Source organism: Vitis vinifera, chromosome 3 (assembly GCF_030704535.1).
Source record: "Vitis vinifera cultivar Pinot Noir 40024 chromosome 3, ASM3070453v1".
In the NCBI taxonomy this organism is placed as follows: domain Eukaryota; kingdom Viridiplantae; phylum Streptophyta; class Magnoliopsida; order Vitales; family Vitaceae; genus Vitis; species Vitis vinifera.
In genome coordinates this window covers 20,868,955-20,878,714 of record NC_081807.1, presented here as the reverse complement: position 1 = coordinate 20,878,714, position 9,760 = coordinate 20,868,955, and the positions used below count along the sequence as shown (strand labels likewise).

The 9,760-nt window shown below is 39.4% G+C and overlaps 3 pseudogenes; 2 read left to right on the top strand and 1 right to left on the bottom strand.

Moving 5' to 3' along the window:
• Positions 1-4,037: 4,037 nt before the first annotated feature.
• Positions 4,038-4,682, top strand: LOC100246649 (heterogeneous nuclear ribonucleoprotein 1-like; annotated as a pseudogene).
• A 4-nt stretch (positions 4,683-4,686) lies between these two features.
• On the top strand, positions 4,687-5,213 carry LOC100853749 (WD repeat-containing protein LWD1-like; annotated as a pseudogene).
• A 2,647-nt stretch (positions 5,214-7,860) lies between these two features.
• On the bottom strand, positions 7,861-9,355 carry LOC100250119 (anthocyanidin 3-O-glucosyltransferase 2-like; annotated as a pseudogene).
• Positions 9,356-9,760: the final 405 nt, after the last annotated feature.

Sequence of the window (9,760 nt, the reverse complement as noted above, 5' to 3'; positions counted from 1 at the left end):
TCTCTTGGAGAGCAAGTTTGAGAGGCTGGAAGTGAGATATTTGAGAGATTTTCTTTAGCTTGGGAGCAAGCTGAAAAAAAAATAAAAATAGGGAAAGTGGTAGAGACGTTTGTGAGAAGAGAGAGTTATTGTTTGGGGGGAGGAGGGTATTCTGTTGAGGGTTGTTAGAGATATTTGGTTTATGGGAGAGCAAGCGGGCTTGGGGAGAAAGTTTTGAGAGCTAGAGGAGTAGAAGCTTAACCATCTTCACTTGAGGAACTCAAGTATGGTCACTGTAATCTTCTTGTTTCTCATTTTTTACTATTTTGCTTAGTTTGCTGTTGAATTTTCAGCATTAACCTGTTGATTGGGAGTGGGTATAGGGGGTCACATGCTTGTTTTGACTAATCTCTAAGTTGCTTTGATGGTGCTCTAATGTGTTCATTTTTTTTACTTGGTTTTGTTGGGGTTGGTTTGGCTCTATTCTTTCTTGATATTTGCAATTATGATACCCATTTATGTTTGAAATATCTCGTGTCTATCCCACTTAGTTTTTTTCCAAGTTCATTGATCTCCCATAAGATGGGGCTTGGACTAATTCTTTTAGTTATATTTATTCTAGTACTGTCTCTGTTTCTTGTAGACCCTCGTTTTGGTCTATAGGTAAATGACATTTTAGGGAGCATCCTTTACCACCTTTTTTATTTTTGGCAATACATGCATGAGAAGGTGGATGTGCAGGGATCTTTTTTGGAGGCAATCAGCAGCTGACACGTGGCATGGAAATCTTCTAACTATTATGGAGGAGCGTCTTTTGTAGCCTAAGGAGCAAAAAATGCAGGGGGGGCGTATTGGGTTGGTAGGGTGAGATATTTTTTTTAGGAGTCTCTTGGAGAGCAAGTTTGAGAGGCTGGAGGTGAGATATTTGAGAGATTTTCTTTAGCTTGGGAGCAAGCTGAAAAAAAAATAAAAATAGGGAGAGTGGTAGAGACGTTTGTGAGAAGAGAGAGTTGTTGTCTGGGGGGAGGGGGGTATTTTGTTGAGGGTTGCTGAAGATATTTGGTTTATGGGAGAGCAAGCGGGCTTGGGGAGAAAGTTTTGAGAGCTAGAGCAGTAGAAGCTTAACCATCTTCACTTGAGGAGCTCAAGTATGGTCACTGCAATCTTCTTGTTTCTCATTTTTTACTATTTTGCTCAGTTTGCTGTTGAATTTTCAGCATTAACTTGTTGATTGGGAGTGGGTATAGGGGGTCACATGCTTGTTCTGACTAATCTCTAAGTTGCTTTGATGGTGCTCTAATGTGTTCGTTTTTTTTACTTGGTTTTGTTGGGGGTTGGTTTGGCTCTGTTCTTTCTTGATATTTGCAGTCATGATACCCATTTATGTTTGAAATATCTCGTGTCTATTCCACTCAGTTTTTTTCCAAGTTCATTGATCTCCCATAAGATGGGGCTTGGACTAATTCTTTTAATTATATTTATTCTAGTACTGTCTCTGTTTCTTGTAGACCCTCGTTTTGGTCTATAGGTAAATGACATTTTAGGGAGCATCCTTTACCACATTTTTTGTTTTTGGCAATACGTGCATGAGAAGGTGGATGTGTAGGGATCTTTTTTAGAGGCAATCAACGGCTGACACATGGCATGGAAATCTTCTAGCTGTTATGGAGGAGCGTCTTTTGTAGCCTAAGGAGCAAAAGATGCAGGGGGCGTATTGGGTTGGCAGGGTGAGATATGTTTTTTAGGAGTCTCTTGGAGAGCAAGTTTGAGAGGCTGGAGGTGAGATATTTGAGAGATTTTCTTTAGCTTGGGAGCAAGCTGAAAAAAATAAAAAATAGGGAGAGTGGTAGAGACGTTTGTGAGAAGAGAGAGTTGTTATCTAGGGGGAGGGGGGTATTCTGTTGAGGGTTGTTGGAGATATTTGGTTTATGGGAGAGCAAGCGGGCTTGGGGAGAAAGTTTTGAGAGCTAGAGGAGTAGAAGCTTAACCATCTTCACTTGAGGAGCTCAAGTATGGTCACTGCAATCTTCTTGTTTCTCATTTTTTACTATTTTGCTTAGTTTGCTATTGAATTTTCAACATTAACCTGTTGATTGGGAGTGGGTATAGGGGGTCACATGCTTGTTCTGATTAATCTATAAGTTGCTTTGATGGTGCTCTAATGTGTTCATTTTTTTTACTTGGTTTTGTTGGGGTTGGTTTGGCTTTGTTCTTTCTTGATATTTGCAGTCGTGATACCCATTTATGTTTGAAATATCTCGTGTCTATCCCACTTAGTTTTTTTCCAAGTTCATTGATCTCCCATAAGATAGGGCTTGGACTAATTCTTTTAGTTATATTTATTCTAGTACTGTCTCTTCCCCCCCCCCCCCCCCCCCCCCCCCCCCCCCCGCCCCTTTATTTTCCTCTGTTTTTGGCTTGCAATGGGAGATGGACATTTTTTTTTCTAGAGAGGATTTTGTGATGTTTTGAGGTGTTGTTGAGTTTGACATCGGATGGTTGGGTTTATTCCCACTTAGATCAGTTTCTAGGTTCTTCGGGATGTGGATATTGTTGACAGAAAATCATAACTCCTGGGTATTTGAGGGTGAGTGAAGTTCTCTCGGCTGGTGAAGGGTGTTTTAATTCTAAAGAATGGGTCTCTCTTCATTGGGTTATGCTCACTAAACAGAGGAAGGGTAATGAGGTTCTATCTATAGTCGATGCCTTTGACAAGAATGCAGTGGGAGCCTGTTTTAGACTTGTTTTTGCTCCAATTGATGAAATGTTTTCAGACGGCGCTTCACTGTTACCCTTTGGCTATCAGGTGGTATACATGATGCATTGACTAGTCATTGGACTTTGGGTTTCACATTTTGCCTTGATGTGGACCCAACAACAAATCAAGCTGCAAGGAATTCATCATCATGCTATAATACACCATTAGGCTCCATTATTGCCTTCCAGTTTTCATTTGAGAATCATTTACGGGATTATATGGTAGTAATGGCTCAGTGCAGAGGTTCACCATGCCTTTATCTTCACTATCAAATCCATTCCATCTCACCACCACCTTCCAGCACCCACCAATCCATTTCTCCCACTTTCTATTTCATTAATGACACCTTCATCTTTCATACTCCACCACTCATTCCACCCCTTCCCCATCCCTGCACCATGATTGTCTTCATTTTTCACTACCCCCTAAACCCATTTCTCACTAACCTCCCCATACCCGTCTCCACATATACCCATCCTTCATGCCCCTCATGCATATCACCTTTCTTTTTAACTCCACGTGCCCTTCATACCTATATTCCAATACCCATTAAACCCATCCTTCATCCTTCCAACTCACCATACCCATATTCTCATTACCCTCCATCCTTTATTCCACCATACCCATCCTCTCATCCTTCCCCACCCTTTATACCCATCCATCTAACCCACTTTCAGTTCGTTTCCACTATTTCCCACGTGCATGAAGCCCATGCAGGTGGCCACCTTCGCTTCATCCCATTTCTAATTCTCATACCCGAATCTCTTTCTCCGTCTTCCATGGTTTTCAAAGCCCTACTCGCATAGTCTCTCTGTCTGTCTTTACATCATCCATGGCTGAAATAGCATAGTACTCGTCTGGTATAGATGTTGCCAACAAGCGTAAGTATGAAGAGCCTGAAGAAGCATAGCAAGTTACTATTCGGATATTCATGCCATCTAATCAAATTGGTTGTGTTACTCGTTCAAAGAGGGCAGATCGTAAGGCTGGGGAGTCTAGTATTAGAGGCCATGATCAATCTGAAGGAGTTAGAGCAGCGTACAATTGAAGGATGGCTTTGACAGAGCCATTAAATTCTCTGAAGAGATTCCTCATTTACAAGTGAAGAAATTCCTCGATCTTAATGTTGAGTGGGACGTTGATGAAGATGAAGTGGTCCACTCTCCTCACCTCATCAATCTTTGTTACATCTATGTGAAGCAGAAATCATCTTCTGTCTGGATGAAGTTGCAAACTATCCAAGAGTCTCTTTCCTCATATAAAAGTTTCAATTAAAGCTTTGGTACTTGCTATTGATTGATTCTAATTTCCCATGCAAGCTTGTACGTTCAATAAGCATTTTGAGAAATATGGAGAAATAACAAACTCAATGATTATGAAAGATCGGTATACTGGCCAACCGAGGTGATTTGGGTTTGTCACCTATGCTGATCCTTCAGTTGTTGACAGTGTCATTGAAGGTGCACATGTTATTAACGGAAAACAGGTTGAGATTAAAAGAACCATTCCAAAAGGCTTTGGTCAATTGAAGGATTTCAAAACAAAGAAGATATTTGTTGGCGGATTACAATCTACAGTCACTGAAAATGAGTTCAAGGATTTCTTCTCCAAGCATGGAAAAGTGGAAGAACACCAGATTATACGCGACCATGAAACTAATCGTTCGCGAGGCTTTGGATTCATAATATTTGAAAGTGAAGAGGTAGTAGATGAAATATTGTCGGAGGGGAATATGATTGATATGGACGGCACTTAAGTGGAGATCAAGAAAGCTGAACCAATGAAAGCCTCAAAACCACCACATGTTTCTGCATTTGGTAACAACTTTAGGGCTCATTCTTTTAGTAATGGCTTTGGTGGATTTGGCAGCCCGTACGGGAGTTACGATAGTGGGTTTGGAGCTGCTCCATATAGGGTAGCTGGAGGTCTGGGCAGTAGGCTTGGTAGAAATGGTGGATACCCAGCTTGTCGCTCATGATAAAGAGGTTTTTGATATTACTTGGGGCGGTGTTGGAGTTTTCACTTCTATTTCTGCTGATGACTAGGTTATGGTCTTTGATTTGCACTAATAAGAAGCGTTCGATGATTATCTATGAGAGCTCCGAGCCCGACACTCCTCTTATTCGGCTCGGTTGGAACAAACAAGATTCTAGGTACATGGCTACTATCATCATGGATAGCGCCAAGGTCATGGTGCTCGACATCCGCTTCTCTACTTTCCCAACGGTGGAATTACAAAGGTACCAAGCCAGTGTCAATGCTATTGCACAGGCGCCCCATAGTTCTTGCCATATTTGCACTGTCGGCGGTGATTCACAGGCTCTAATATGGGATTTGTCATCCATGTGCCAACCTGTGGAAGGGGAGTTGGATCCGATTTTGGCATACACTGCGGGGGGCAGAAATAGAGCAACTGTAGTGGTCCTCCTCTCAGCCCGATTAGGTTGCAATTGCCTTCTCGACTAAGAAGGTTTAAGCTCCTGGAAATGCAATTGGTGGTGGGTGGCAACAGGCACAGAAATGGTGTAACGACCCGCACCCAACCATGTAGATATTGTCTGCTTTGGACCCAAGGGGGCCCTCACGGTTTTAAAACGCGTCTACTTGGTTAAGAGGAGTCTCTACATATATAGCGCCAGGAACTTACTCCCCTATCCGATGTGGGACATCACAAATACCCCCCCATGCAGACACAACGTCCTCGTTGTGTCCCATGGGATTACGGGGCCAAACAGACAAACACCCCTTACGGAGACTAACAAACCCCCACACCGGGGTCGGGGATCGGCTCTGATACCATTTGTAACGACCCGCACCCAACCATGTAGATATTGTCCGCTTTGGGCCCAAGGGGGCCCTCACGGCTTTAAAACGCGTCTACTTGGTTAAGAGGAGTCTCTACATATATAGCGCCAGGAACTTTCTCCCCTATCCGATGTGGGACATCACAAACACCCCCCCATGCAGACACAACGTCCTCGTTGTGTCCCATGGGATTACGGGGCTTAAAGAGAAGTTTCTGTTCTACGTGGTGAGGTTCTTGTTGATGGTGAGACAACCTCCATTTGCCGCCTTGATGAGTCAATCTGCTATTCATCCCAAAGAGTTTATGGATCAAACGCCTATGAGACTAACTGCGGTGCATCCTCTTGAAATTGCCCTAAAAGGCCCAGGCCCTCTTCTGCATGGTTTGCATGGCATCTTTGGGGCCACGTGTCATTTCCATTTTCATCAGCTTTGATTTTAAAATAATCTTTCAAACCATCATCCTGGTTTTTTTTTAAAATAATTTTCTAAATCCTTTTCTTCAAACATTCTTCCAGATTTTAGTTTTTCTACTCTTCAACTTTTTCATCCTTAGAATATTTTATTTTTATTAATTAATTATTTATTTATTTTATTTTTTATTTTTTAGGTTCCAAAAACCTATTTCCCAATAAAATTTGCTATCATTTTCTTCTCGGCAAACCTCATTTTCACATCTTCCATGATTTTTTAAAATATTTTAAAATAAGCGTTAATTTGATCCCGTAATTCCAAATAATGGAGTTATTGGAATTGATTCATACAAAATAAAATGGGCTTTGGTGGGGGCCCAACATCAAAGAAGTTTTATTTAAAATAAAAATGAACTTGAGTGAAGTGTTAGATATGTCATTGGTGATTTCGTATTTAATTTAGTGATATGTGAACCATATTTTATATTCATTAATTGTGCACTAACTCCATTTCTTAATAGCGCATTATAGCTCGTTGTCAAGGTATGCACCCACTTTCATTTTGGCGATTTTTTATTGAGTATTTTGATTCTCACATGTGTATGATCGTTCTGGGTATCCATTGATTTCCTTACCAATTGACATGATTGTTTCATTCTATTAGTAGAGACTCGTCTTTAAGGACTTAAAGGGGTGCTACGGTCTTTACCGTACCTTCCCGATAAGTAACTTTACCTTCGAGTCCTGATCTGGTTTTTTTTTGCAGACCACCTTTTCCAAAATAAGGAGTCACACTTAGGGTTTTCTTTCTTATTTTGTTTGCTATTTAAAAATAAAACAAAAATAAGTGGCAACTCCAATTATTTTTCTTAATCAATAAATCATTTTCAAATAAAAAGTGAGTTCGCCATCAAGTGGAAGCGCATGAGTAGAAATGCGGGGTCCACAATTCTATTTATAATTGGTAAAACTTATTAATATTTATTGTTTAATAGTTTAAGTTGACTTTAAAAATTTATTACTTAATTCTTACTTTAAGTATTAAGATTGTTTAATAAAATTAACATAAAATTTATTTCAAATCATTAAATTAACACAATAATTCTAATAAATTATAATTAGGAAAAATGGGTCAAGGAATAATGGAGATCGTGAAGTAACAAAAGAGATTGTGGAGATAATTAGGGTAAATGGGGATATAAACTTAAAAATAAGTTAATTATTTTACTTATTACTTAAGGTTATTTTTTACTTTAAGTCATATCATTAAATTATTTTACCAAACATACTTAATTTACTTAATAACTTAAATTAAGTTATCAAGTTACTTTAAGCTATTAAGTTAATTTACCAAATACCCTCTAAATCTACAAAATTATATTACTAAAACCAAAATTTTGTCATTTCACAACCACTACTTTGACAAAGTTACTTTAATCCTTTAATAACCACTCCCAAATGACATGGGACAAGGTTAGGTATTGAAAATTCAAATATTTATAATCAAATGTGAGGAAGATTGGTAAAACTAACCTCTTACGATTAATAATAACAAAATTAAACACCAAATTGAATGAAAATGGCAATGGGACATGATCATTTCGTATGGGGGCTTACAAGAACAAGACATATAAGATAAGAAAGCCTAAAATCTATTTATATTCCCATAAAATTTGGATTTGATACATCGTCTAATATTAAAATAAAGATGTCACACAAGATGTAACATATGCTACTTTTATTTTTATTTAAAATAAGTAGGCAATACATTTTTTTCAACTTAATATTTTAATCAACTTTTCTATGACACTCAACCAATACATTATTAAAAGCAATTGAAACAAACATTTTTAAGGACTTAGAACCTTTTTTTTTTTTTTATAATACTTCGCTTTAGCATTCACTTCATGGGATATTAGTTATCATGTCTCCAATTAGACGTTGTATGCTAGAGTCTGAAGATCCACCTTCTGTCAAGGCCTTCATGCACTTTTCTTTCATTCTTGTCCTTTTCATTCTAATGTCGCTGCTACCATCCATTAAACTTCTTATTTTACCCTCAATTTCTTGAGCACTTACAAGATTACTAGTATTCATGTTATAATCAAATCTAATCTCTACCCCTATTTCTAACTCTTTTACTATTTGAAACGCAATCAATTGTTGTTCTGCATACATAGGCCATGTAGCTACTGGGACACCATACCATATGCTTTCTAATGTAGAATTCCACCCACAATGAGATATAAACCCTCCTACTGCAGAGTGAGCTAAAACAGCCGCTTGTGGTGCCCATCCAATTATCTTTCCAATTTTAGATGTACGATCTAAGAACCCTTCAGGTAATACTTCATTGAAATTCACATAATCACTAGATAGTGTCATCTCATCTTTTAGTGGAGGTCTTCGGAGTGTCCACAAGAAACGATGCCCACTATTCTCAAGCCAATTGCAATCTCCTTGATTTGATCCATGTGGAATGCTCCAGCGCTGCCAAAACATAAAAACACCACAGATGATGTGGGCTGATCATCAAGCCATCGGATGACATCCAAGTCACTATCTTGTTTTTGTTTGTTGGCATGTTGCAAGTTCAATAACGGCCCTACCGTGTAAATGGGAGGAGTTGTACCATCGACAAAGGAGTTAATCACATGAGATTCTAGCTCCAAAAACGTATTTACCAAAATACCCTTGGCGTCTCTAAAGCCCCTTGCCCGGTCGAGGAAATCCATGGATCCGCCACCCTCCTTGTCCACCGCCACAGCAGGCAAGACTCGAGCTGGAACCGAGTTGACAAAACCCGGGACCACCAACTCAGCATCCGAGTTAGCAAACTCAGTAACATCCAAGCCCTGGTGGTCCTTGAGGGTTTGAAGATGAAACATGAGAGCAAGGCAGGCCGCACTGGAGGCGAAGTACACATAGGAAGGAGCACCCAATTCATTAGCTACATCTATCATGGAAGTGCAAAGCAAATCGACCACAATCCCAGCGAGTCGACCCGACTCAGACCGAGTGAGCTGGTGGATTGCATCCCTCACCAGAGGCTTCTGCCTTTCAATGATATTAGAGAATAAGATATTAGTGGATGACGATGATGAATCTGAGTCGAGTTCAGGAAGGTGGACAAATCGAATGGACCCGGAAACGGAAGCAGAAACTGAATGGATATAGTTGGTTACCGCAGAGTCCTCAAAAGGTAGCTTCATGATGAGCAGAGTGACTGAGAAGCGGTCATCTCTACCAACAAGAAGCTTGGCAAACTCCACAGTTGATACAATATGTCCTATAGCTGAGACAGAGACAAAAATAAGCTCTATTTTCTTCATCATCACTAGCTAATACTACGGCTAACAGAGAGAATTCTAAGAAATTTTCTTACTTTCAGTGGAATTAAACACCGGATGATTCAGATATATATATATATCTGAATCATGTGGTTTTGGCTTGAGAAGAAGAATGGAGGTGATGTTATGGCTGACATAGAATATAGAATATAGGCTAAGACTTCAACATTAGCTAGTGATTTATTCTATATTCTATATTCTATGTCAGCCACCATGACATCACCTCCATTCTTCTTCTCCAAGCCAAAACCACATGGTGAAGATCTATATATATATAGCTTGGAGAAGAAGAATGGAGGTGATGTCATGGTGGCTGACATAGAATATAGAATATAGAATAAATACATATATATAGATCTTCACTATGTGGTTTTGGCTTGGAGAAGAAGAATGGAGGTGATGTCATGGCTGACATAAAATATAGAATATAGAATATAGAATAAATCACTAGCTAA